The sequence below is a fragment of the Vombatus ursinus genome, unplaced genomic scaffold (assembly GCF_900497805.2).
Source record: "Vombatus ursinus unplaced genomic scaffold, bare-nosed wombat genome assembly UNPS02010548.1, whole genome shotgun sequence".
Classification (NCBI taxonomy): domain Eukaryota; kingdom Metazoa; phylum Chordata; class Mammalia; order Diprotodontia; family Vombatidae; genus Vombatus; species Vombatus ursinus.
Window position 1 is genome coordinate 7,584,760 of NW_020950326.1, and position 24,285 is coordinate 7,609,044.

Consider the following 24,285-nt stretch of genomic DNA (forward strand, 5'->3'; position numbering starts at 1 on the left):
TCAAACTTAGTTATCTGCATCCACATCTAGCACTATTTCTCCTGTATCTTGTATTGTTTAGTAGTCATTTTGTATGTGTTAAGTTTTCCATTTGATTTTAAGTTCCTTGACAGTAGATACTATTGAGGGCAGAGCCAAGATGGCGATGTGAAAGCAGAGACAGTAGATACTATCGCCTCAGTACCTAGCATAGTGCTAGTCAGGGGTGGGGAACCTGCAGCCTCAAGGCCACATGTGGCCTTCTAGGTCCTCAAGTGGGACCCTTTGACTGAACCCAAACTTCACAGAACAAATACCTTTAATAAAAATATTTGTTCTGTTAAACTTGGACTAAGTCAAAAGGCTGCACCTGAGGATCTAGAAGGCCACATGTGACCTGAAGGCTGCAGGTTCCCCACTCCTGTTCTAAGTCATAGTGGACACTTGGGAAATATTTTTAATTAATTGATAAGGCTAAAATACAATAATCTAATAATATACATATAATATATATTATATATAATGTGTTATATATAATTTATACACAATAATATGAAAATGACCACTCTCTTTGTGAATTCTTAGATGGGACCTCCCCAAAGACGGAGAAAAAATTGATATAGAATTTTAAAACAACAGTATTTACTAGAATGCCATAGGATTTCTGTAAGAAACCTTCAAAACCATCAAATCCTTTCAGCCCTTCTCCCAAGCTCAGTGTCAGAATCTACTGTTGCAATAACATCCTTGAAACAAGATGATGGTCAGAGTCAATGGATTGGGCTGTATTGGGTGCCTGGTGACCAAGCATACATTCAACTCAGGTGAAGTAGACATTGTGGTCATCAGTGACCCCTTCACTGACCACAGCTATCTAGTTTATATGTTTAAATATGATTTTGCCCATGGCAAGTTCAAAGGCACTGTCAAGGCTGAGAATGGAAAGTTGGTGATCAATGGAAAAGCCATTACCATCTTCCAAGAGCAAGATCCCACCAATATTAAATGAAAAGATACTGGAGCCAAGTATGTTGTAGAATCCACTTGTGTCTTCACCACCATGGAAAAAACCAGGGCTCACTTGAAAGGTGGAGCCATGGGGGTCATTACGTCTGCCCCTTCTGCTGTTACCCTAATGTTTGTGATGGGTGTAAACCATGAGAAATAGGATAATCCTCCTTCAGAATGTCAGTAACACTCCTTCACTACCAATTGCTTGGCCCCCTTGGCCAAGGTCATTCATGATAACTTTGGCATTGTGGAAGGACTTGTGACCACAGTTTATGCCATTACTACCACCAAGAAGACAGTAGGTTTCCTTTCTGGCAGGATGTATGACATGATGGGCTTGGTGCTACTTAAAACAGCATCCATGCTTCCACTGATGCTACTAAGGCTGTAGGCAAGGTCATACCTGAGGTGAATGGGAAGCTCACAGGCATGGTCTTCGATGTTCCTACTCCCAGTGTGTCTGTTGTGGATTTGACCTGCCAACTAGAGAAGTATACTAAACATGATAAAATCAAGAAATTGATGAAGTAAGCATCAGAGGGACCCTTGAAGGGCATCTTGGGCTATACAGACTGTATCCTGTGAGTTAAACCGTGATATCCACTCTTCTATCTTTGATGCTGGCACAGGTATTGCCCTCAATGCCCATTTTGTCAAGCTCATTTCCTTGTATAACAATGAGTATGGTTTTAGCAACCATGTAGTAGACCTCATGGTCTACATGGCCTTCAAAGAGTAAAGTAGAAAGTCATGGATCTTCATCCCCAACCAAAAAAGGAGTTCCATGACTGGAGAACCCATATCCCCAACCTATGTCCTTGTACTGGGTTTCCCATGCCCCATTCACATCCTTGCCCTAAAGCACCCCTGTAGTAGGGGGGAGAAACACAGAGTCCTACATTGTGTACCATCAATAAAGTCACTGTCTTCAGTGCAAAAATAAAAAGAAATCTATCCAATCCAACCACCTCATTTTACAGATGAGGAAGTTGAAGTTCAGAAAAGAGAAAAACCTTGCCTAAGCTCATAAAGGCAGCAAGTAACAGAACCCAGATTTGAACTCAAATCTTCTGGCTCCAATTCCAGGGCTCCTTCCACTACATTACATTGCCTTTAGAAAACCTTTTTTTTTATTAAAGTTCTTAATAAATTAAGAAATGACTTGTTGGAGGAAAAAATTAATTAAAACTTTCTATTGAATTAATGACTATTTCAGAACAATTAAAATAAATAAAAATTACATCAATTTACAAAAAAAGTAAGACTATTTTTACTACCACAATTGTTTTTGAACATGCCCATTTTCTAGTTTAGAAAAAAATAACCCTTTATCCATTCCATGGTGTTTCTATCTACTATATTTTACATGTATGTCCAATTCTTTCCTACATACCAATTGTGATAGTACTTGGGAGTTTTTATTCTTAACTCTGTAGCCCATCATTGGCAGAAGGCAGGAAGAAGATCCTGGGTTGGGTTCTCGGAAGCTAACTGAACTTGTTACAACCAGCCCTGCTGTGTCAGCTGTACTTGTAGGTAAGTGAAGACATACACTCATCACTTTTGAACTGATGCTTTAGAGGAAATACCTGAGGTCAGTAATTTATTTTTTCAGGGTTATAAAAGCATATTTTTTCTTTGAAATTATGATGTACTTGAAAAACAGTATCCTATGACTTTGGTAATTAGAAATGTGGTTTGTATTCAAAAGAGCCAACAGTCTATATACAAAGGTATTGTCATGTGAAGATTTTTTTTTTTACTTCTGCTGCACAGATTTATCCTTCATTGCATAAAGCAGATTATTCCATTCAACTTTTAATATTCTAGAGTATTTAATGTTTTAATGACTAAAATTAGTGTTATTCTTATTTTAAAAACTTTAAGGCAGTTAATTAATTCATTGATTCTTTAATTCATGAATACCTAGATTTTTTATTCACCTAATAGCATTACTTATGACACTTTCAAGTACCAATTTATACATGTTTCTAATTGGTTTTGCTTAGGAAACAAAAACAAAACATAAGCAAACTACCAACATAATGTATATATTGTGGCATTTGCATGTGAATGGGATAATGACAAGAACCACTTTGCTTAACAAATTGCCAAAAGCTCAGTGACAGAAGATGCACACCTATAAAGATGGTTTTTCAACAATTAAGGTGGTTGAACTCATGTTTTCTCCAATATTCTCAAAAATAATAATTGATCTGTCCTTTTCATATTCGATAGATCATTTTGTTCATCTACATGTCCTCTATAGAAGATAAAACCAGTACTCTGGGAGCCTCTTTCTAGGTATTTTTACACTGAGTGTACCATAGCCAAAATCCAGTATTTCCAGGTCAGTGAAAAAATACTGCAAGTAGATAGAAAGAAGATGTTCAATTGTCAAGAAGCCACAGCCAGGATCACACAATATTTGGAAGCTACAGCAATAAAGTAACAGAAAGCATGAGACGCAATATTCCTAAAGGTAAAAGCTATGAGTGTACAACCAAGAATAACTTACCCAGAAAAACTGTATATAATCCCAGAGGGAAGAAAATAGACCTTTAATGAAATGCATAACTTCCAAGTATTACAGAAGAAAAGATCAAAGTTGAGTAGAAACTTTGAAATATAAACACAGGGGTCAACAGAAAGATCAAAAAAATATATAAGTGAGCAATCAGAAGAGACTATACAAGGGTGAAGCATTTGTGTTATAGTAGGAGAAGATACAAATCTCTCCTCAGAACCCTAATATTATCAGAAGTCACAGAGAGAGGTAGATAAGACTGAGGGACTAGGAATAGTTTTATTATGTTTTTATGATCTTAAGAAGAAAGGAAAGTAAGGAGAAAGCAATATACTAGGGTGGAAAAAGGAACTTATCTCAGGTAAACAAAATGTGTAAGTTAAAGAATTTACAAACAAGAAGGAAGGAGTCAGAGGGAATGTCACTTGGACCTCACTTTCATTTGAACCAGTCAAAAGGAGGTAGATCACACACACACACACACACACACACATTTTGGAGTAGAAATATGTTCAACTCAACATCAAAAGAGGAGGGAATGGGGAGAGTTAAAAGAGGAAAGAAGAGAGAGGGTAAGGTCAGGGAGGGATTGGTCATAAGTACCAAAAAAAAAAAAAACCCAAAAAACCTTCTAACCTCAAAGAGTGGATTATGAAGAAAATTTTTAAGGGAAAAAATGGATAAGAACCTGTGATTATGGTCTGGTAAAGGAGAAGGGAAGAAAGGCAGGGTAACAGTAGCATATTGAATAAAAGCAAGAGCATTAAGGATGCACTCACTCCTCTCTCACCACCCTCTTCTTCTCTGGGGGAAGCATACCAGTCTCAAACTATATTCGTTTGGAAGAATAAAAGATCAAAAATCTTCAGAGAAATAAGAGGAAAATGTGGAAAGTCCCTCAAAAAATATAAAAAAAAAAGAAAAGAAAAAGTAATTGTTCAATTAATGAACAGATCTCAATGGATCAGATCTCAAAGTATACTACAAAGCAATAGTCATCAAACAATTTGGTATGGGTTTAAAAAAATAAGTAGAATAGATTTGGTTCATAACAAATGGAAGCAAATTAATCTAGTAGCCTAATGTTTGATTAACACAAAGACACCATCTACTGGAGTAAGAAAATACTGTCTGACAAAAACTGCTGGGAAAACTAGAAAGCATTCTAGCATAATTAGATTGAGAACAACACTTCACATGTTATACGAAGATAAGCTCCAAATGTATACATGGAAAGGTCTTATCATTTTAAAAAATGGTAGGAATAAGGAACAAATTACCTTTTAGATCTAAGGATAGAAGAAGAGTTCATGATTAAACAAGGGATAAAAAAGATCACAGAAGATAAAAATGGACTATTTTTGGTTAAATAAAATTTAAATGTTTTTGCAAAAAAACCAATACAGATAAAATTAGAAATGAAAAGGTTAACTAAGAAAAATCTTTATAACAAGTTTCTCTGTTAAAGGTTTTATTTACAAGGATCATAAGGAATTAATTTAAAATTATAAGTATAAAAACCACTTTCCAATTGGTAAATGGTAAAAGGACATGGACAAGAAGATTTCAAAGAAAGAAATCCAAACTATCACTATCAAATAAATGCTCCAAATAAATAATAATTATAGAAATATAAATTAATGCAACTCTAAGATTCTATCTCATAGGCATCAAATTGTCAAAGTTGACAAAAAAGAAAAACCACAAATGTTAGAGGAGCTGTGGGAAAGTATTTTCATTCATGCATTGTTGGTGAAGCTATGAATTGGTCCATCATTTGGAAAGCAATTCTGAACTATGTCAAAAAGTTACTTTGACCCAACAATACCAAGGCAGGGTGAATACCTTTAAAAAATCAAAGAAAGAAGAAAAAGACTCACATGTATTAAAAAATATTCATAGCAGTTCTTTTTGTAATAGCAAAAAACTAAGAAACCAGTGAGGTGCCCTTCAAATGACTGAACAATGGAATGGAATACTACTACCTACTACTACAAATAATAAAAGGGACAGTTTCAGAGAAGGCTAAGAAGACTTGTATGAATTGATATAGAGTGAAGCAAGCAGAAGCAGGAGAAAAATTTATACAATAACAACATTGTAAAAACAAACAACTTGAAAAGGCTTAAGAACTCTGATGAACGCACTGACCAGCCACAACTCCAGAGAACCAATGGTGATGCATCCTACCCACTTTTAGACAAAGAGTTAATATACTCATGCCATAAAATTAGATACACTTTTGGACAGGGCCAATATGTTTTCCTTGACTATGCACATCTATTTCATGGTCTTACTTTTTCTTTTCTTTTTTTAAATTTGTGAGGAGTTTCCACTTTTTTTTCTTATTTCTCTAAAGATTTTTGACCTTTTATTCATCCAAATGAATTTTACTATTATTTTTTTCTAGGTCCATAAAAGAGTCCTTTGATATTTTGATAGGTATGGCACTGAATAAGTAAATAAATTTAGGATTGTCACTCTTTTAATATTGGCTTACCCATGAGCAACTAATATTTCTCCAATTTCCATAAAGAGTATTTTATAGTTGTATTCATACAATTCCTGTGTGTCTTGGTTGAATAAATGTTAAATTGATAATAATGGTAAATAAATGCATGTTAATTGGGGGAAAAAAGTTAAAGAAGATTTTAACTTATTCTTCTTTACTCTAGAAAACAGAAATAGGATCACTGACTGGAAGTTGTAGAACAGAAGCTTTTGACTAAACATCAGGAAAACCTTCCTAACAGTAATTATAACAACAATTGAACAGGCTGCCTTGTAACGTAATACATTTCCTGCCACTGGAGCTATTCAAGGAGGAGATGAATGATCATGTTTTTAGTATATCAGAGGACTTCATGCATCATACAAGGGGTGGAACTAGATGATAAATAAGGTTCTCAGCAGAAAAGTTGTCAAAGACAGAGAGGAGGAAATAGTTGTTATTATTCACTCTTACATAGCATTCTATGATTTACAAGGGGCAGCTAGGCGGCACAGTGAATACAGCATTGAGCTAGAAATCAGGAAGATTCATCTTCCTGAGTTCAAATCTGGCCTCAGTCACTTACTAGCTGTGTGACCCTGGGCAAAGAACTTAACCCTGTTTGCTCCAGTTCCTCACCTGTAAAAAGAGCTAGAGAAGAAATGGCAAACCACTCCAGTATCTTAGCCAAGAAAACCTCAAACAGCAACAAGCTTTACAAAGTGATTTTCTTTACAATACCCCTATGAAATAGGTAGTGAAGATTTCATTGCTCCTATTTAATCGATAAGGATACTGAGTCACAGAATATTAAGTAACTTGTCAATAGTCATAAAAATAAAATTGAAAAATGTGCGATTTGAACTAAGAATTTCTGATTCCAAGTCCAATGCTCCTTCAGTTACACTAAGTCAAGACTCATGGAATAATCTAGAACTTGGATAACAGCACTTGAGTTATCAAGAGTGGTTTGTAAATGCTGATATGGCACACTTAAATTTAATATGCATGATTAACATATTGTCCATCACTTTCTTAAGCCTAGGCAGCCAACAAAACCATAAATCATGACTTAATTTGTAGCAATTATTTCTGAAGTATAAACAATTGGCTCTGATAGGAAGGTACAAGCTGGCTCCGGCATAACCCTGTCTGAGACATTAAACCTTTGATCACCCAAAACATAAAATGCAATCTTTGAGTTGGTTTGGATGAGCTATATAAAACTGTGCTTCTGTTTAGTTCTCCTGATGACCAGTGATGTATGCCTGTGAAGAAGCCAACCCAGGCTATTGATTCTTTGATTCTGGCAGTAAGTTTTTATCAACTGAAAACCAACTCATTCAAGACAGGGATTGAATTCCTAGTGTTGTCCTCTTTAGCACTAACTCTTGGACTACACTAGGTGGTGGAGTGGATAGGCCTGGAGTCAAGAAGACTCGTCTTCCTGAGTTCAGATCTGGCCTCAGACACTTACTAGCTGTGTGACCCTGGGCAAAGAACTTAACCCTGTTCACCTCAGTTTTTCATCTGTAAAACGAGCTGAAGAAGGACATGGCAAACCACTCCAGTATCTTCGTCAAGAAAACCCTAAATGGGATCATGAAGAGTTGGACACAACTGAAAAATGAATGAACAACAACAATCCTTACACCAGCTCCTTTTTCATCATGTAAAGTAATACCAAAGAAATGATACCAAAGAAGCTGCAGGCATTCTAACTAGATACCGAAAACCTACATTCAAATACCAGCTCTGCTACCAATATCATAGCAATATGACACTTCTGGACTTAAGATTCCCCATCAATTAAATGAGAGGCTTGTACTAGAGGTTTCTAAGGTTCCCCCCAGTTCTAAATCCTATGATACTGTGATTTTAGGATTCTGTGTGTGTGTGTGTGTGTGAGTGTGTGTGTGTGTTGTGAGAGAAGTGAGAGGGAAATTTATGCTGGGTACCCTGAATTTTCCTACAAGACGTCTACTAGACTATGTGGTAGCTCCAGTTTAATCCACCACAAGGTGGCAGGATAGAATTAGGAATTGAAATGTTCAATGGCCTCTAAATTGGCAATTTGACACAAACAAGAACTGACTCAACATAGATTTCACTAGGATTCTTGAAGAAGCAATCTCAAGCATAATGTTTAAGGAAACTTTTTTAGTTTTTTGCAATGTATTAGTGTTTTGCTTTTGCTTTTTCTTGTAATCAGAAAATGCCTAGCTTTATCCCACAGATTGTATAGTATAGAAGAAACAGTATTTGTTGCTTATGATAACAAAAAGTAGGCAGCACAATATGTGTCCAAAAATTATGCAGTGTTTGAACAAATCATGGCATGTGAGAGTAACAGAATATTGCTGTGTTACTGCACATTCTTTACTAAGAATGGCAAGTATGAAGAACTCAGAGAAATTTGGGGATTCTTTTATGAAATGATGCACAGTGAAGAGATCAAAGCCTAAAGGGGACACACACACACACACACACACACACACACAACGTGAATGTAATAATGTAAATAAATTAAGAAGAAAATTTCTCCTTGTCTTCTCAACTACAATAGATAATGTTAGTATCATGATAACAAAGTTAAAGTACATCCATCTCTTCTACTAATAATCTTGTCAGTTCCACACATCACTACTAACCACTCCCCCCAAGTATTTCATAAATATACACTTATTAAACACATTTAAGTGCCTTCTATATGCTAAGCATAGTGTCCAGTAATTGGGAGGGGGTTACAAAGACAAAAATGAAAATGACTCTATCCTCAAATAGTTTAAATTTGCTTGACATGGGAATAACAGGTACACATATAAGTAAATACAAATATATCCAAAGTAAATACAAAGTAATTTCAGAGAGGGAAATACTCGGTGCTGGTTTGGGATACTGTGGAAGGGATTGGAGGCAGCCAGATGGCACAGTGGATAGAGTGCCAGGAAGACCTGAGTTCAAATCCAGCCACAGATACTCACTACTTGTGTGACCTTGGGCAAATCACTTAATCTCTGCTTGCCTAATTCACCGAAGAAGGAAAGGACAAACCTCTCCAGTATCTTTGCCAAAAATATCCCAAATGGAGTCACAAAGAGTCAGACATGACTGAATGACTGAAAAACAACAGAAGAGATTCATGTTTATGGCAGCAGTTGAGCTAAATGCCTTCAGAAGTCCCTTCAAACCCTATGAATAACCAATCATAGGAACATGAAATTGTAAACAGGTTAGTTCGAGTGTTTATTGGGAAAGTATCTGTTAGGTCAAAAGAAAATGTGTCAATAAATAAAAAGTTAAATAAATCAATACAAATTTATTTAAATGTACACACTTAATTGTGAGTTAGGAGACCTTGGATACTATAGCCCTAGCTTTGCCATCAAGTAGCTGTGTGATCTTGAGTAAGTCATTTCATATCTAACCAAACCACAGTTGCCTTATCTATAAAATAAGGGCAGTAGAGGCTAGACCATAGTAGACGATCTCTGAGGTCCCTTCCAGTTATGTTTCTATGATTTAGTACTAAAAATGGCTTATACCCTGGGGGCCAGGCATCCTACTACTCTCTAGAGGCCTTGGGTTCTAAAAGTACCCTGGGGACCTTTCCATAGGAAACCGGCCAAAATTGCCAGTTTTGAAGAGAGCAGAACCTAAAGGACACACACACACACACCATTGAGAATTAAGGTTGGCTGTAAGGAAGAACTTCAAACAATGTCAATAATGATGATAAAATGGCATCCCACAAGCATGTTGCTGTTCTTTCTTTCCCATAAGTATAATGTGCTGTTGTTGGTCCTTCGTTTTTGAAGAGCAAGTATAATATGTGTGTTTTGGAGGAGAGTCATTTTTGCTTTGTTTTTCAAAGGGCTCTAATATGTTTATTTTATTAGCATCTTACCCCTAAAAGGATATGTCTGTGATTTTCATCATATTACAGAACAGAAAATTGGGAGACAAAGAAGTCACATGGGTTGCTCAAAAGTCATGCCAGTTAGTCTTGCTAATTAACGTCTGAAAAGGGACTGGAATTTAATAAAAAAATTCACGTTTATACAGTACAGCTCTGGGAGGTAGATAACATGAGAATTACTAACATTTCTCCTCCCCCCTGCACATTTTACAGATGAAGAAACTAAGGCTCAGAAAGAATATATTACTTGTCTGTAGTCACACAACTGAGTGATAGAATTAGAACTTGAACCTATGTTTTTTGGCTCCAGGTGCAGGATTCTTCTCACTATATCATGCTGACTTCTGTCCCTTAGACTCCTGTCTCTCCTGTAGCACACTGTTCTCTTGAGTTGGAGAAGTTGGCTCTGCCCCCTTAATATCTATATCACATTAACCAAGTCACTTAACATCTCTGAGCCTCAGTTTCCCCATTTGTAAAATGAAGAGAGTTGTGCTAGATGAGTCGCTTCCCAATCTAAATCTATTCTACTCTTCCTATAGTATGTAAGTACTGGGAAACACTTCTGAGGAAGTCCAGAATCTCTGCCTTTACTGGTAGCATGTTTTTGTTTGTTTGTGTGTTTTAATTGAACTATATAGCCATAAGTCCCAGATAGTTTGGTTGCATTTGTCTGGAGGTAAGAAACAGGCCTTAATGACTTCTAGCTTTACAATTCTATCATAGTTTTGACTTGGGAGACCCATTCTGTCATTCCGAAGCGGGCTCTTAGACCTGCAGACAGCTCTGAGAAGTGCCTTCCCTAGGGAGCTAGCCTTGATTCAGAGACAAAAGACACATTGTGGAGGTCTGGCTCTCCTGATAGCTCTCTGTCCTGTAACACTGTCCTGACACATGTCATGTCAGACATGATGCTCAGTCTCTGCCCTTCTGGGCAGTACTGGCCCCACACAGATGCTCTCCCAGCTGTTACAGAACATCCACAGACTAGTCTTTGCATACAGATAGCTTCCTTTTTGCTCCTGATGTCTCAATGGGACAGAGCAATAGCCCTGAATACAGTCATGTAGGTGTCTAGACAGTCATAGCATGGGCTTCAAGTAACCAGCTAATATAGTCAACTCTGTGTTATTTTAGCATTTAACTGAATGAATTGTTCAGGTGTTTTGGCTCTTTTCCTTTCTTCTCTAGCTTCTGGTCTAGTTACAAGAACATATCAGTTAATGGAGATATCTCGGACCAGAAGCATTGAGTATGTGTTCATGCCCTGACCCAGAAATCCTTTGTGTTTTCTCTCAATCTATGCTCATGGGAGCCCTAGAGATCCAGCTCAGAGCTCTCCTCCCACATGAAGTCTTCCCAAATTAGGCCTTCCCACATTTCTACTCCTTCCCCCTGGGGGTGTTAATCCCTTATTCTGAGTTCCCCCAGCACTTAAATAGTTTGTATATTAGAGCTGTAGGAGACTTTAGAAATAATCTCATTTTGAAGGTGAGAAAACAGAGATAAAAAGAATGAAAGAGATTCTTCCAAAGTCTTCCTGACTGAAACAGGATTTAAATCCAGAATCCCTAATTCTTAGTCTTTTTTTCCATTATGCCACATTCTTTCTTGCTATTGCTAGTACTGGTCTAACCAGGTCTAATTAATATGTCCATATCAAGCAAGATGGTGGACCCACTTGGATTCAAATGCTTGGGTCTGCTACAATGTGCAGAGAATGGACTATGGATAGAGAGTGATTGTTGTGCTGGAGAGAATGAATAGCCTCAAGAATCTGTGGCAAGAGACACATGAGATGGGGCAGCTGGGTGGTGCAATTGATAGGCCACCAGCCCTGGAGTCAGGAGGACCTGAGTTCAAATCCAGCCTCAGACCAAACACTTGACCCTTACTAGCTGTGTGACCCTGGACAAGTCATTTAATCCCATTGCCTAGCCAAAAAAAAAAAAAGAGAGAGAGAGAGAAAGAGAGAGAGAGACACACACACACTAGAGAGAGACATTATTGTGTAGAAGCTAAAATATGGTGAGTCAGTCTTTGTGTTTGCGGGATAGAACCCCAGGCAATTTGAGGGGTGTCAGTTGTGGATGCTTTGGTGGTTTGAGGGTGTCACAGCATGGATTCCTTGAGGGCTGCGTTCACAGCTGAGGTGAATATTGCTTTGTGGGTCTTTTAGGGAGAATAGAGGATTGAGCCAATGCATGGTAGTGGGCATCTCCCTGTCCCAAGTCTTCACAGCTAGCCAGCACTGCTGGGTATAACAGTGGGTCTCAGTGCTAATGTTCTTCCTATACTCCCTCTATCCAGCAATTCTAGCAAGGAAAATAAATATCAGTTTCTTTCATTAAAAAAAAATTAAGGAATTAAGTCTTCTAAGATTTAATTGTGTCTTGGTGTCTAAGCAGGTCAAGTTATCTAACCTTTTTAGGCCTCCAGTTCCTCATCTATACAATAAGAGGTTGGCCTCCATAATCTCCAGGCTCTCTCTCAGTGTTAAATCTTATGATCCCGTTAAGATGAGCATTGACAAAACAGAATGTGTCCAGAGAAAAGCAACCATGTGTTAAATGACCATATCAGGGGTACTATAAGAGGGGATCCCTACATTGGGTGAGGATGGGTTCCATGAACTCAAAAGTGGCTTTTAAATCTAAGGTTGTCTTCCTCTCTATTCATAGAGAATAAATGTTTTGCTGAAACATGACTAAATGTCATGTATAGACGTATGAATGTGTTTTACTCTGTTCTCCAACTATTCATTAATTAGTACTTTTATTTAAAAGTATGCCCCATCCCATTTGGGTTCTTTATGTTAATGAACTCATCTGTTTGGGGCATTTTTGAATGGTGTTGGTGTATGGTGTATATGGTGCTTTGGAAAGTCCTGTTGCAGGAGTTGAAGGAATCGAGTTTGAATCTGGCTCTGCTACTTCTCTACTGTGTGATCTTGAAAAAGTCACTTCATTTCTCCAGGTCTTAATTTTTTTTTCTTTTTTTTGTAAGTTTTTTTTATTTTAAACTTAAATGCAAAATAAGAAAAGAAACAAACTTAAATACTAAAACTTATATACAAAATAAGAAAAGAAATAAAACTTTGCCATGAGCACAGCAGAACATAAGAGAGGATTCAAAATATAAAGCAATAAATTTCCATTTCAAGAAAGTCTATATATGAGGCACCTAGGTGGTGCAATGGATAGAGCATTGGCCCTGAAGTCAGGAGGACCTGAGTTCAAATCTGGCCTCAGACCAAACACTTGATACTTACTAGCTGTGTGATCCTGGGCAAGTCACTTAACCCCAACTGCCTAAAACACACACACACACACACACACACACACACACACACACAAACAAAAAAGAAAGTCTATATAATAAATACTACAAATTGTGTTCAGAGCTGTCCATGTTTTCTTTACTTCTTTATAGGTTTTATTTTGTTCTGTGCTGTACACTTTTTCCTTTATTCTTTTTTCACCTTCTTCCTCCAAGAAGGCTACAATTAAGCATGAATATGTGTGTGTGTCTGTGTGTATCTGTGTGTCTCTGTGTCTCCATGTCTGCATGTGTATGTGTATGTATGTATATATATGCATTCATATATACACATATGCACACAAACACACATATATATATATACATAGGAGCATACATACACACACATATATACAGATATCTATATTCATACACATATACACACATACACATTCATATGCATCTATGTAAGACCACACTATACTTGTTTGTGCTGTTACCCTGAGGATGTATAACCTCTTCTTTTATGAGTCCAAGTCTTTCCATATTTTTCTAAATCCACCAATTCATCATCTATTTTAGCTGTGACTTTGAGATCATGATTACTACCCCTATTTTTTCCCCCAATAAATTCTACTCCTGATATTTATTTTATTTTATGTTTGTGTGTATCTCTTATTTCTGGGGTCTTAGTTTCTTTATCTGTGTTAGGAGGGAGTTAACACTAGTTGACCTCCAAGTCCTTTCTAGCTCTAAATCTGCTCTCCTGTTCTTTCAAATGGCCCTACGGCGATGTTTTAAGGCAGCCGTTAGGTGGCAGTATTGACTTGGGATCCAACTAGAAAGAACCAGCTCTTCCCCTTCCTTTCTTCTTACTTCCTTTACAATCCCTCTCTACTACCCAAGTTCTCTTCCATTTCTAGTGACCCAGTTCAATTGTTTTGACTTTTACAAACAAGAAGAGACTTTGATTCTCTAGTTTTTCCAATCAGGTTGCCAAATTTTCATTCATTTCTCCTTCTTAGGGGTAATTTCTCAGTAGCCACACTCTTTGGATTCCATTCTACCAACATGATTCCCTGTCCCCACTCCCTACCCCCAGGAAAAGCTCATCACCAGGAAACCCATCATCATGGCAATTGCACCAGCTTTGGGACACACTCCTCATCAGATCCCTCAGTAGCCTCTGCCCCTCTGAGTGGAGAGCTAAAATATGGGGCAGAAAATTTCCAAAGTCTCCAGAGGAAGAGAAAGGCTGAGAAGCCCAGTCAAATCCTCATTTTCCATTAGCTGCACTCTTTGGAATCCACTACACTATCACCATGCTCCCACGCCGGGTAAGTTGTCCCACCATCCTCCCCCTCTTCTCCCCTTTTAAAAAGCTTCCTTTCATGTGCTGTCTTCCCCAATTAGATTGTAAACTCCCTGATGCCAAGAACTGTCTTTTTTAATTGTATCCCCAGTGCTTAATACAATACCTGGAACATAGTAGGAGTTTAATAAATGTTAATTATAGTGTATTATATTAAATAATTAAGTCTTCTAAGAATGTGCAAGGCAAAAAGAAACTTAGAAGGTCCAAATGCCTCAGTTTACAAGTGAGGAAACTGAGGCCCAGAGAGAAGTGAAATGATTTGCCAAAGATCACACTCCTCCACCTACTGGAGAATCTCAAGGTTAGTCCCTTTCTCTCCTCTCATGAAGTGACTGCTCTTGCTCAAATCCTCAGCACCTTTCACCTGGACTGCTATAAGAGCCTCCTAACTAGTAGCCCTGCTTTTAGTCTCTCACTTTTCTAATCCATCCTTCATACATCTCCCCAACTAATCTTCCTAGGGCATAGGTCCAGGGGTGTTTAACAACTGGCTTTCTGGGATGGGGGGGGGGGGGGGGGGGGGAATGTACGCATAACATTCTTTTAAGTTTGATCTGCCTTATTCAAAATTTTAACCTCACTTTCTTAAGTCTAGACAATCAACAAAACAATAATTTAAGCCCTGGTTTGCAGCATTGACCAATTTCCGATGTGTAAATACTCAAGCTGAAAATTTTAAAATCAACTCTAGGAAACAAGTATGAGCTGATTCCAGAATCCCTTTCACAGGCCTTACTATGTCACTCTGCTCAAAAGTTTTCAGTAGTTCCCTACTGCCTAGGGATTAAATACAGCTCTTCAGCTAAAATGGCCAGATTATCTTAAGCTGTTCTCTGAACCCTGAAATCCATCTTACTTCTCAATGCTTTTGCATGGGTGGTCTTCCATGACAGAAATATCCTCCCTTCTCACCTCCTATCAAAACCTTCGCCTTCTTTCAAGTGCTCCATCTTATGTGGAATGGCGCCGCATTCCCTCACTTCTCCTTCCTCAAATTGCTTTGCATTTATTTTGATGTTTACATGTTGCTCCTGTCCATCCATCCAGTAAAATTGAAGCTCCTTGAGGACAGGGGCTATTTTCTTCTTGTCTTTGCATCCCCAGAGGTTTGCACACAGTAAGCAATCCATACAAGTTTATTGAATTGAATTAATTGAAAATTACAACCTCCTTTTCCCTAACCCCAGGCCTCCCATTTCCCATTCTGTCCCTTTCTTACCCCTCTCATAGAGAGGATAAGGAAGGAATGGGAAGAGAAACAGAGAACCTGAGTTGTAGGAAAGGATAACTACAAATGTGGTTATGGTAGGTCATTTCTCCCAGAGAGACCAAGCCTGATGAAAAATATGGACTCAAGATGACAACATTTGATTTCCAACTGTCCTTAACAAAGTTTCTTTATAATGGGACCTCACTGGCTCGTTTATTCCCTCACTTATATGGTAATATTGAGCAATGAACAGGTAATCAGGTTAAATTTTGGTGCAAATCCTAGCTTTGTTACTAATTGGCCATATGACCTTCAGTGAATCATGCCATCTGTCTTAGCTTTAGTTTCCTTTTCAGTAAAACAAGAGAATTGGAGTGGATTATTTCTTTATTTAATTTAATTTTTAATTTATGGAATAAAACAAGCATTTCCATAACATAGTATGGTAAAAAAAAATATGATTGCACATAAAACTGCAAATCTATTACATACAACTTGCTATTCCTTTAAAATATATAATAGTTATCATGTAAATTTCTTTTTTCCTTTTTTCTTCCTTCTCCCCTCCTAGAAATGGCTACCATTGGGTATATAGATGTAAAATTAGTCTATCCATACTTCTATTTCTCAGTTCTTTCTCTGGGTGCGGATAGTGTCTTTCTTCATATGTCTTTTATAGTTAATTTGGGTATTTATAATAGTCATAATAACTTCTTCACTCAAAGTCATTCTTAAAACAACATTGCTGTTACTGTACACAATGCTCTCTTGGTTCTGCTTAATTTAATATAGCTGAACAAGTTGTGGTGTATGATTGTGATGAAATACTACTGTGCTATAAGAAATGATAAGCTCAATGATCTTAGAAAAACATGGAAAGACTTGCACAAAATAATGAAGAGTAGATAATTTCCAAAGCACCTTCTTTTACTCCTTAATCTTCATTTCCTTTTCCTTTTTTCCTACTTCCTCTATCTCTGAATCTCTGTTTCTGTCTCTCTCTCTTCCTCCCTTTCCTACTTTCCTGCTTTCTTTTCTTTCATTCTCTCTACCTGCCACTGAGAAAGAACAGATTTGAAACAATTCACAGGTCAGCTCTCTTCCCTGAAATGCACTCCCTCCTCACTTTGGTCTGTTACAATTCATGTGGCTCAATTCATATACTTTCTCTTCCACATAACTTTCCTTTATCCCACCTACCCCAAGTTGTTAAGATTCTCTCTTTCCTCAAATTACTTGGTGCTCTACTTAAATCGGCAATAATTTCATGGATCCTTGGGAATAGACAGAACCTTTGCTGAGATAATGCAGCAACTCCTGTTTGATCTTCATGTGTCTCCATAACTGGTGGGTTGTATGAAAGATGATTGACCATGAAGTCAAAGGGAATAACCCCCTCCATAAGTTATAAGAGCTGTGAAAAATGTTTACCCTCCTCATATTTTAGGCACCTCTTTTTACCCATCTCTCTCAGGACAAAACTGGCACCCTTGACAAGTAGAGGAAATTCATCAGACAGCAAGACTTCTACCACAATGTAATCAAGTTATATATTCAGTCAGACCCAGATTTATCCTGAGGGTAGCCTGAACCCAAATCCAGGTTTTTTCTCATATCTCTGAATCCTTATGCCCATACACCAGAGTAGAACTCTGGGGAGAACCTCTACAATAAAACTTAGCTTAGGCTCACATTTAAGGTCTACATAAAAAAAGTTCTCAAAATTTAAAAAGTACTTTTCAGATGTAGGATAGTTAGTTATATTCCTTCACCATAAAAATGCCTAAAACACAAAAAGATTCCTAAGTGTGAATTAACAAATTCTTAAAACAAAATAACCCATCACACTTATACTCTCCCTAGAGGTAAATACAACTTTGTTTGACTGCTGAACAGATATTTCACTTTAGATCTATGCTAAGTTACTCACAAAATCCAGATCTTCTGACTCTGTGTTACCTTCAGGTTCAGAATGATTCTTTCAGTGATCATCTTATCCTCTGAAAAATGAAATTACAAGAAATACCTCTCACTCTTCAGTCAGCACTGACTAAGGAATTCTCAACTTCTTGAACTCACGAGTTAGCCACAAAGTCCTGGAATGTCCATTTCTCAGGACTTCTCCTATGACTGAAACAAAAAAACAGAAGCAACAGTGAGGGATCTAAGATTCATCTTCAGGCTCACCTAGGCAAGCATGCATTCTCTCTGTCATGTGCCCAAGCGGTAACCACCATTGCTGTTGGGAGGGGGGGAGGGGAATTCCCTCCTTCCCTTGCTGGAAATTCAAGGGAGAACTGGTTCTGTATCTATTCCAAGACAGAGTAGCCCGAAAGAGAGGGGCTGGAGATTTTCTACAATTCCTGTAGAAAGTTCTTACAGTTCTTATAGTAGGGATATTCCTCTTGAAACTGTAACCAATCATCTTTGATACAATGACTGCCCCCCATTCCCAAATCTGCTGTTTGTGAATTTAGCTATGCCTTTATGAAAGTTACTTGCACTTTCAACCTGTTTCCCTGTGGAGTAGGAGAGCAGGGTGAGTTGATTTCCTGTAGTGTGATGGAGGATTTCGTAGGACTCCAAGGACCCTTAAAAGTTATCTGGGGCAGCCCCCTCACTTCACGTGAGGAAACAGAAGAGAAGTTAAACAACTTGGCCAAGGTTATGCAAATAAGCAGTAAGAAGGAACTCAACCAAGATTGAACACACTTCTCCAGACCCTATTTTGCTTCCACTGTAGCACAATAGCTTTTTTTAATTTGTTCCAAAACCACCTCTTACTAATTTGTAGGAAAATAAAACATCACTGAGGATGTTGGTTCTATTTTGCCAGGATGATGACATGTAACTGTCTCTTCATTCTCTTCATCTGGCCCTTGATTTCATGGTTTCCCAGTTCCCTATTCCAAAGAAATTTTCTCAGAGACACATGTTCCTACCCAAACTCCATCTGATTCTTTCTCAGGCTCTCTGCAAACTCTTGAATAAACAAAAAGAAGGTGAAGAAATAAATAAGCCCAAAGCAATCAACAGAGCACATACAAAACTAATTATTTGCAAGTGAGGTATATGAATCTATATTTCTCTCTAAAAGAAACCTTCTACTATACACCCAATCACCAATTCCAACCTAAACCCCAATACTCCATCATTTTCCAGATCTATTACCTAGTGTGAAGTTTTAGGAATATGGAGGCAACTGATTGTTGACCTTTCTGGCTTTGCCAGAAGTTCCTCACACCTTTCTTTAGATAACCCAATTTCCAGAAATATATTTGGCTAGAAAGAGTGGGTCAGGAGATGGATGACAATGATTTGCTGCAGAATGGCTCCCATCACTCTATTTCCCTCTTCCCAAACCTAAACTAGCCCCCAACTCCAAACTGGACAGTCTATTATCTATCCAACTCTCCACTTCTCGGTAGTTCCCACCCCAACTATCACCAAAGCTAAGTATGCTAATCACCAAAACGAGAGAAAGGCTTTGGTTTCAGGAGAAAAGTGGAAATTTCTGAAGTCGTTGAGCACTGAGGCAATAGAGAGGGCAAGAGAAAGAAAGGAGGAGTGAAGTAAATGAGGAGCATGGATCTCTGGCTGCTCAGAATAAACCAGCAAAAGAATAGGAAACATGTGGCAGCCTTTCCTCAAATGCAGGCAAGCTCTTTAGATGGCTGCTAGTGCACAAGTAGTCCATCATTTACTTATTTTAAACTAGTCACCAATGACATGATTCAAGTCTCATTTGCTCTTCATCTGTACTTAAACCTGACTTATAACTGGATTCCAAGATTGAATAAGCCTACAAGCATTTTTCACTCCTTACTCACTCAGCTCCCCACCCTCACCAAAAGGAGATATTCTGAGAATGATACCAAACTGAATCACTAAGGAAGATTATAGAATCCCTCTTTCCTGAAACATTCATTGCTTTGCAGTCATTTTTTCAGTCATGCTCAACTCTTCGTGATGCCATTTGAGGTTTTTTTGGCAAAGATACTGGTGCAGTTTGCCATTTCCTTCTCCAGCTCATTTTACAGATGAAGAAACTGAGGTAAACAGGGTTAAGTGACTTGCCCAGGGTCACATAGCTAGTAAGTGGATGAGCCCAGATTTGAAGTCAGGGAGATGAAGCTTCCTGACTCCAGGCTTGGCACTCTATCCACTATGTCGCCTAGCTGCCCTCAGTGAGGTGAAACATTCACTAAGCTATCATTTGAAGAACATCAGTAGAACCCACTGTATACAATAAATATATCCCTAAAATGTTGGTTGGTAAATTAAAATCCCAATGAATCAAATCATCATCTCCCAGGGACAATCTTTCCGGATATGTACTCTTCACTTTTGATGAATCTTTAGCAGGTGGGAAGTCTTAACACTTTACTGTTTCCTCCTTCTTGCCACATGAAGAGTGGCCACTGGGGATATGAATGAATGGCAGCATAGGCTACTGCTGAAAGAACAAGACATCAGAGTTGAGCTAATGTCGTTGTCAGTGATCTCTGAAAGTTTATGGAAAAATAGGAAAGGTAGCATAGGTTTGGAGAAAGTCAAGTTTCCAAAAAGCGAAGGCAATGAAATTAGAAAACAATAGCCTGGTAAGTTTGCTTTTGATTCCTGGAAAAATTCTAAAACATATTATCAAACAGATGGTTTGTAAATGTCTAAAACACACACACACACACACACACACACACACACACACACACACACAGAGCCAGCATAGGTTCATCAAGAACAGGTCATGCCAAACTAAACACATTGCCTTTTTTGACTAGGTTACTAAACTGAAAAATTAGGAAAATGGTATACATATAGTTTAACTTAGATTTTTATCAAAGCATTTGGCAAAATTTCTCATGATATTCCTACAGAAAAGAGAGAGAAGGGTGAACCTGGGGCTGACAAACTATAGCCTTCAGGCAAACTCTGGCTGAGAGTTTGTACTCTCACCTGTTTGTACACCATCTGTTTTTGTACAATACATGAGCAAAACTCTTCTTAGTTTGTTGTTTAAACATTCAGTCATATCTGACTCTTTATGAGCCTGTGGACCATAGCTGTGCATAGGGTTTTCTTGGCAAGGATACTGGAGTGGTTTGCCATTTCTTTGTCCAGTGGATCCAGCAATCAAATGTTAAGTGACTTGCCCAGGATTACACAGTTAGGAAGTGTCTGAGGCTAGATATGCCCTCAGGTCTTCTTGACTTCAGGCCCAGTACTATATTGGCTGAGCCACAGCTGCCTTCTTACCTCGAGGACCATACAAAAACAAGCAATGAGCTAGATTTGGCTGGAGGCCTGAGGTTTACTGATCCCTGGACTAGATAATTGGTGAGTTCATGACAGAGTGAATGATAGAACTCAAGGAATAATCATTAATGGTTTGATGTCAACTTAAAAGGCCTCCAGTGGAGTTTACTAGAGAACTATATTTTCTCGTTGTTGTGGTTTAGTTGTGTCTGATTCTTTGTGACCCCATTTGGAGTTTTCTTGGCAAAGATACTGGAATAGTTTGCTATTTCCTTCTCCAGCTCATTTTATAGATGAAGAAACTGAGGCAAACAGGATTAGGTGATTTGCCCAGGATCACAAAGCTAGTAAGTATCTGAGGCCAGATTTGAACTTAGATCTTCCAGATTCCAGGCCCAGCCCTCTATTCACTCTGCCACATAGCTGCCCTGAAACTATATTTGCCCCTATGCTATTGAACATTTTTATTAATGACTTGGATAAACATAAAGGCGTGCTTATCAAATTTGCAAATACTACAAACCTGGGAAGGAGAACTAGTGCATTACATGACAGAGTCAAAATTCAAAAGGATCTTGACAGGCTAGAACATTGGACTGAATCAAATAAGATAAAATTTAATTGGGATAAATGTAAGTTTTCCACTTGAATGGAAAGTTAAGGGAGGCAAATTTCAGTTCAACATAAGGGGATTCTTTTTAACAATTAGAGCTGTCTGAAAATAAAATGGGATGCTTTGGTGAGCATAGTGAGTTCCCCATCACTGGAGGTTATCAAGGAGAAGCTCAATGACTACTTGCTCAAGATGTTGTACACAGGATTAATGATTTGGATAGAGGGTATATAAGATGACCTCTGAGGTCACTTAGAACTCAGCCAATGACTGCGATTCTTTGTCAAGTAGTTAATTATTTAGCACCCAGGGGAACTGCCTACTTAAGAGAATCTTTGGCAAATTCTTTCAAAAAAGCAGAGAATCTATAAAAAAAAAAGTAGCAAAATAATAAAAACCAAGTGACTTGAAATAAGAGATATGAGGGGACACTCCCAACACACCCCTTCCTGAAGATATAAAGTCTACAGTTACACCTTATACATGTTTTCAGACTTTTTCAATGCACTGATCAATTGTGCTGATTTTTTCCTTTCTTTTTTCTGTCTTTAAAAAATATTATTTATTACATGAGGTAACTCTAGGGGAGGGGGAGAGATACTGGGGAAAACCAAGAGGATGTAAATTGTTTTAATTTAATAAAAAATTTAAAGCAGCAAAGAATTATTTTGTAAAGCAAAAAATCATCCTACCATAAACCACAGATAGTGAGATGGCTGCAAGGGACCTTAGAGATCTTCTAATCAAATCCCCTTCTTTTATAGATAAGGAAACTGAGGCCCCAAAAGTTTAAGTGATTTGCCCAAGATAAAATAGTAGTAAGTGGCAGAGTTGAAACTCTTTGTCCTAAATCTTTTGGCTCCAAAGCCAAGGTTCTTTCCACTATTCCAAGCTCCAACTCAGTTCTTCTAGCCAGGCAGAAATGGCCAGAGCTTACTCAACTGGCATTAATTACAGCAGACATTTTCAAAGTACCTGAAAGTTTACAACTTAAAGTGCTGTGTGCACATCATCTCACCATACCCTTACAACCTTGTGTGGAGTAATTAGTGTGGGTATTTTCCCTCTTTCAGAGATGAGGAACCTGAGACTCAGAGAGGTTTGCTGATTTGACCTGGCCACAGAATTAATAAGTGTTCAAATCAGGATTCAAAAGCAGTATCTCCTGACTTCTAGTCCACTGCTATTTGCCATTCCTCTGAGATTACCATAGATAGAGAGATTGATAGATAGATAGATAGATAGATAGACAGACAGACAGATAGATACAGGCAGACAGACAGGTAAATAGGAAAGTAGAGATAGAGACAGATAGATAGATGGATAGATAGATAGATAGACAGATAGATAGATAGAGGTAGACAGACAGACAAACAGATAAATAGATATAGGTAGACAGACAGGCAGACAGATAGATAGACACAGGTGGACAGACAGACAGGTAGATAGATAGATAGATGGAGAGGTATCTTGTGTGTCCGTGTATAATATATAACTATTGTTTATATAGTGCTTTAAGATTTAAAAGTACTTTACAAATATGATCTCATTTCTTCCTCACAATAACCCAGGGAGGTAGGTACTACTATTATCCCCATTTTATAAGTGAAGAAACTGAGGCTGAAAAAGGTTAAGTGACTTGCCCAGAGTTACACAGCTAGCAAAATGTTTAAGATAGGATTTGAACTCAGGTCTTCCTAAGTCTAACACAAGTAACTACGTCACCCAGCTGCCATCCATACATTGTTGTTTGCCTGTTATCTCCTTCATTAGAATGTGAGGTACTTAATGGTAAAGATGATGTTTTTGTCGTAAGCACTTAGTAAATGCTTTGTTTTTATTTTTTGGTTAAACCACACATCCTCTTGAGAACCCAGGGTTTCCCACATGTCACAATGAGGCATTGAGTAGCATTTTAGCAGAGAAAAAATACAAAAGGCAATAAAAATACTTCCAATTTCTTTGAAACCTTTTCTTGACCTAGCTTGGAATGTCCAGCAGACTCTCATTTGCCAGAGTAGCTGGTCTCCCTCAAGGACTTCATCACAACTCTGATTTTAGTACTCTCTGATGCCTGAATTTTTTCTTTACCCTCAATTCACTAGAAATTTTTAAACACCCACTGTATGCAAAGTACTGTGCCAAGTCCTAGAAAAACAAAGAAAAAAATGAAGTAATCCTTGCCCTCAGGGGACTGATAGTCTAGGGCAGGGGTGGGGAACCTGTAGCCTCAAGACCACATGTAGCCCTCCAGGCCCTTGGCCAAGTGCGGCCCTTTGAATCCAAGTCAAAGGGCTGCACTTGAGGACCTGGAGGGCCACATGTAGCCTCGAGGCTGCAGGTTCTCCACCTCTGGTTTAGTGGCTAGGGAGGGAAAGTACAACATAGACACAGACAAATAAATACAAAATATATTTAAAGTTGTACACAAAGTAATTTTAAGAGGGAAAGAGCAATAACATTGGGTCAGGGAAGGAGAGATCAAGAAAGGTTTTGTGTAGGACGTGGCACCTGAGTTGGACCTGGACGGATGCTGAGGATAAAGGTGGAAGATGGTATGTCTTTGACAGGGAACAATTAACAGTCTATAAAAGGGTTTAATGAAATAAAACTGGAAAGGTAGGTGAAATCCAAATTGAGATGGGC

At 38.1% G+C, this 24,285-nt stretch overlaps 1 pseudogene; it reads left to right on the forward strand.

Annotated features, from left to right (window-relative positions):
* The first annotated feature begins 736 nt into the window (after window positions 1–736).
* On the forward strand, window positions 737–1,729 carry LOC114037735 (annotated as a pseudogene).
* Window positions 1,730–24,285: the final 22,556 nt, after the last annotated feature.